General features: G+C 43.1%; 1 pseudogene; it reads right to left on the bottom strand.

The window, feature by feature from the left end:
- Positions 1-5,221: 5,221 nt before the first annotated feature.
- LOC140222146 (uncharacterized) lies at positions 5,222-5,869 on the bottom strand (annotated as a pseudogene).
- Positions 5,870-6,000: the final 131 nt, after the last annotated feature.

Raw genomic sequence — 6,000 nt, 5'->3', positions numbered from 1 at the left:
ACTTCACTATGAATGATTGTACATTATAAGATCACCACCGGGATCCTACCTTAATCTTGATGACTCCTAGCTCCAGAACTCCGACGTAATCTTGCTCGCAGGGTGAAAGAAATCCATTCTTTCTCTGTTGCTCTTTGTGATTGACTTGCTGGTAGCATTGCCGAGTTATGCCATTGCCTTTTCTCTGTTTGAGACCAGCATCATATATGCCGACCGGACTGAGAATATCCCCTTTCTCTGATAGTGCCAGGCCCAGAAATCTTCTTGCCGCCGTGTGCATATCGGGATGTTGCTGATCACCTCCCTGTCCAGCGGTGCAAAAAACTTTTCGAGCATCTGCTTATCCCATGATGCTGTCGTGGTCCGTGGAGTCAATCGAGTTCGCTCACAAACTGTGGTGGATTCTCAGCTGCACACGCCACCGGCTTGAGCATCCCGTCTCTCGGCAGCCAGTTAGCTGACCAGATATTGGTCGCTTCTCCGGTTCCGATCCTTCTGATGAGACCCTGAGCTAGAACGTCCCTTCCTTCAATAATCGACCTCCACACCCGCGAAGGCGCAGACCCCAACTCTGCTTCCATAAAATCATTGTCAGGAAAGTAAATTGACTTGAGCACCCGGGCACTCAACGAAACAGGGTCTTGTAATATTCTCCAAGCTTACTTGGCGAGAAGGGCCAAGTTGAAAAGCTCTATATCCCTGATACCCAAACCACCCAGAAATTTTGGCTTGGTCATGTCCTCCCAAGCAACCCAGCATGTCTTCCTTTTGCCTTCCTTGCTGCCCCACCAGAAGCTTCGCAGCAAACTGTCGATGTGCTGTTGGGCCTGTTAATAATTCAAAAAATAGAATTGACAAGACAAGCGGAACACAGACAACTGAGCTACAAACACATAACTGAGCCACAAACATGTGAAAACAAGCCGTAACTTGGGCCACAACGCCAGCAGCAAACAGGTTGAAGCAAATCAAAACCCGTTATTGGGCGCGAAACAGAAAGCAATGCCCGACCCGGCCTCGCTGTTTGCGCAGAAAAGCAGAGATTAATATGTTCAGTTGATTCACCATCTAACGGCTGACATAGGTGACTTGTACAAAAGCTAAATTTCAGTCACCTTAGGAGGAGATACACCCATATAAGTACTATATACCAAGATAGGGTTGTGGATCCATGAAAAGATAAGGCTAGCTAAATACTAAAGTCGTAGTTTGTATAGATCAAGTTCGACTAGTCATAACTGTGTGTAGCCAATCAGTACTAGGTGATCAATTAGCTGATCACTTGATAATACTATGTATATAAATTAACATTCATTTATATTGCTACAAAGAAGTGTTTACATGATCTTTCATGTGCGACAAATGCTTCAAGTGCAACTATTTGTATATAACTGAGTACAAACCACATGTAAAGCATCCCATACATCGATGAGTTCAGTTAAGTGACTTGTTTCGACCACTAGTACGTACGTTATTAGGGATCTCCAAAGATAAAAAAAAAATGGGGTCACACCAAGATAGAGTAGTAAAGAGAAGGCTAGCTTCTCATCTCCAGTAGTAATTTGTACGTATAGATCAAGTTCAACTGGTCATAAACCATGTATAGCCAACCATTAATAGGTGACTTTTTTTATAGAGAAGTCATAGGCGGGACAAAAAGTCCCCGTCTGAATAATTTTCTACTAATACCGACAGGGCTGGAAATGAAGGCGCCAGGGGCCAATACATGGTCAGGGCACAACCCTAAAAGATACAAAGTATGGGAGATGGGAGGAGCACACAAAACACCAGAGTACAACCATGGCGCGCAACAAGAATAGGTGATTAATTTTTAGCTGATCACTTTGATAATATTATGTATGTATAAATATTCATTTAGGTTGCTACAGAATATTTACATGATCTTCGACAAATGCACCAAGCACAACTATATATATATTTGTGTACAAACGAAGTACAACCATGTATGTAAAGCATCCGATGCACAGGTGAGTTCAGTTAAATGACATATTTCGACCATTGGAATCCTATGTTACAAATCATCAGCATCCGACGAATGAATTACACGGTGTCGCTGTTCTCAAAATGACGATCATCAGCGTCTGAACCTGAACTTACTGCTGCTGGTCTGAACCGAGAGCTGCAACACTGGTACGTACGTGGGCGTGTGGCGTGTGGTCTGTAGTCGCTCCTGTTCCGTCCCCTTCCAGGGTAAAAACAAAACACACGATGATTATTTATGTTCTTTCCTTAGTTTAAACCGATTGCAAGATTAAAGTGCGCCTTCTGAAGTTATCAAATCAATGTTGACTCTTACAAAATGAAAATCTGATGATTTTGCTGAGTTTTAAGAAATTCTGCCAAATCCTTCGCGGAAACGTTGATGATGAGAAACTTGAGGCTGACAAATAAGATGGGATATAACTTCGACAATGATTTCTTGCTCACCAGTAAAAGTTAGCTATCTTGAAAAAGAAGACAGAAGATTCAGAATCAACTAACAGATTGCTGTCAGCCGAGATTGAGAATTATAAGAAGGTAGCACATGACACTAAAGCACACATTCATCAACTGCTAACATTTACAACAGGTTAACATCAATACTTTACTTTGTGGTTTGAGCTTATGTCATGGTTGTAGATTTATTATGCTCTGTTCTTTGTAAGACAAATATTTTGTAGTCTCTAGAGAGAACAATAATTTATTATCTTGTATACATAAATATGTGTGTTACATTTATTATTTATTTATGTGTCATAATATTTATATGTCTGTATTTTGCCAACAAGATCGGAAATGAATTGAAATCCATTCCCTTCCCCGATCACAATTTATTAGTAATGTGAATTAGATTAAAATATTCGTAAACATTATTTGGGCTTAGCCCACATATAATTTGGCCATACCCCATCTGCCGCCACCCCTCTTGCCCTTTCGGTAAGACCGTTTCAAACTAGATTCTCTAATTAATTAGCCAAGATCAAAGTCATGTAGTCCTTGTGGTTGCACTATTTTCCTGGGTATTTCTCCATATTCCAATGAATGCATGCATGATATTCTTGTAAATAAGCACAGATAGAAGGATGGTTAGGGACACTTACCTTTCTCCCAAGAAAAGTTACTCTTACTGCTCTTCAACTCTTGCTCTCTTGAAACTCTTAATCTTCAAATCTTTCGAACAGCGATCCTTTTATGCGCATCAAACAAGTACACACAAGCAAACAAAATACTAAAATAAGAAAACATTACATTAGCCAGTAGCAACAGCAAAACTGGACCATAAAAGTGTCAACACGAACTTGTAGGCCCAAGAATCGCTTAAAACGGATTTAAAACGCTAAAGATAAGAGCTAAACCAGGTTTAGGGGCATAATTCTGAGAAAACTAAACTTGCAGGGACTAAACTTAAAGAAACGAAGGGCTAAAACCTATTATACATATAAATAGAAGGTCTAACGTGTAAAAGAATAGACCTACGATGGCGGGCAGGATTTTATAAAAGAGCAGGGGCCTAAACAGAAGAAAAAGGAGTTAGATCTAATTACTTTTGAACTACGCAGGACCTTGGGTGCAAAAACTATAAAACTCAGGGATTCTTTAGCAAAAAGAACAGAGCGACGGCGGGGTTGACCGGTATTGACTCGGGTCGGATCCGATCTGGGCTGTCGGCGCTCGATCGGACGGCTGCGGTCGGCCGGGATGGTGGTAGCGGCGTTGCAAGCTGGCGGTGCGCGGTGGCGACGAGCGGCGGCCTCGCCGGAATTCGCTCAAAAACGAGCGTCCGGCCACCGTTCGTGATGGGGTTTGGCTCTGGAGCGAGCTAGGGAGATGACGAACGCGACTAGGGTGTCCTTGCGGTAGTTTTGGTGGCGACGGAGACACGCGGCTCGAAGAGGTGGCTCGGCGCGGCGGCGGCAACTTCGGCAAGCTCGGGGATGCGATAGAGGGAACGGGAGCGCACGAGAGGACCTCCGGCGGGTTCCTTACCACGACGCGAACCTTCAGGTGACGATCTCGTCGACGGCAAGGTAGCGGCGGGAGAGATTGATGGCGGTGGGTGTGCGCTAGGGTTCGAGCTCGGGTAGCGGCGGCGCTGGGTGTGAGGCGAGGGGTTTAGGGTTTGGTGATGGGGGCTTCGGAGGTGGTGGGTTTTATAGGTCCGGGAGGCGAACCTTGGCGTGCGTGCCAAGAATCGAAGGTGGGCACGCGAGTAGCCGGGACTCGAGCTCGAGTCCAACTCGGTGCAGGCGAGAGGAGGGGGATGATAGGCCGGCCCCGGCGGTCAGTGGGACAAGCAGAGGTAGGCACGGGAGTGGGCTGGTGGAGGAAGCGGGCCGCTGCTAGGTCGGCCTGGCATACGAGCTGCTGCTGAAAGAAGAAATGGGCCAAAAGAAGAAAGAGAAAGAGAAAGGTTGTCCTATTGTTTAAAAAGGATCAAACAAATGAATTCAAATACAAATTTGAATTCAAACAACAAAAATCAATGCACCAGCATGAATGCAACACACACAGAACAACCTTATTTGATTTAAAAAATAACCAATTGTTTTCCTATACTAAATTTTCTGTCAAGACAATAAATGTTGGAAAAATTTTAAAATTATGAAAAATTATTGTTTAATTGTTCTTTCTAATCACATCATGAAATTCAAAAATTTCAGGGTGTGCATCTAGATACGTAGCAAAAATCATGTACCTAGAGAAGACAAAACTAATAGTAATTTGTGCATCCAGTATTCTTTTAAAAGTACCATGGTAGTAGAGAAATTACACTTTCATAGAGCTAAGGTATCTATTGTAGCCAAACATCTTACCATTTTTTATACTATTGTGCTGTATTAGGAGAAACCAGGGTATCGACCAAACACTTTTTAAAGTTAAAATACCTTGCGTCCAAACAAGCAACTTCTGCGATCCCCCCCTCCTGCTCTCATTCTAAGTTGTGCTTCCTTTTCAGGTTTAAGAAGGACGGTGAAATGTGCACTTTCTACCCATCCAAAATTTCTTGGCTGAAAGAACGAGGATGCCCCAAGTTAACTGTCGACTTCAATCATATGCTTCAAGATATGCAGGACTGCGATTTGGCTTTTGCTTTATGCAACTACAAGGAAATGATCCAAAGCAGTGTGAAGGAAGCTGCAGCAGCAGCAACAACAACATAGCCTTTCAATCCCAAGCAAGCTGGGATAGGCTAGAGTTGAAACCCAACAAGAGCCACAAATTAGGGTTCGGGCATATGAATAGCTATTTTCCAAGCACTCCTATCCAAGGTTAAATCTTTGGGTATATTCCATCCCTTCAAATCTCTTTTTATTGCCTCTTCCCATGTTAATTTTGGTCTTCGTTTGCCTCTCTTCACAATACTGTCACGTCTTAGGGTTTCACTATGCAGCGGTGCCTCTAGAGGCCTTCGTTGGACATGTACAAACCATCTCAGCCGGTGTTGGATAAGCTTTTCTTCAATTGGTACTACCCCTAACCTATCATGTATATCCTCATTCCGTACTCAATCCCTTCTCATATGACCACAAATCCAACGCAACATACGCATTTCCATAACACTTATCTGCTGGACATGTCGTCTTTTTGTATGCTAACATTCTGCACCATACAACATTGCAAATCTAATCGTCGTCCTATAAAACTTGCCTTTTAGCTTCAATGGTACCCTCTTGTCATATAAAACTCCTGATGCTTGGCGCCACTTCATCCACCCCGCTTTGATTCTATGACTAACATCCTCATCAATATCCCCATCTCGTTGTAGCATTGATCCCAAATATCGAAATGTATCCTTTTTGGGCACTACTTGCCTTTCCAAACTAACATCTCCCTCCTCATGTGTAGTAGTGCAAAAATCACATGTCATATATTCAGTTTTAGTTATGCTGAGTCTAAAACCTTTTGACTCTAGGGTCTCTCGCCACAACTCCAGTTTCCTATTTACTCCTTAACTTTCATCAACTAGCACTACATCATCCGTGAAGAGCATATACCAAG

The sequence above is a fragment of the Setaria viridis genome, chromosome 3, assembly GCF_005286985.2.
Source record: "Setaria viridis chromosome 3, Setaria_viridis_v4.0, whole genome shotgun sequence".
Lineage (NCBI taxonomy): Eukaryota > Viridiplantae > Streptophyta > Magnoliopsida > Poales > Poaceae > Setaria > Setaria viridis.
The sequence above is the reverse complement of the archived record's forward strand: the minus strand, read 5'-3'. Positions and strand labels throughout refer to the sequence as shown.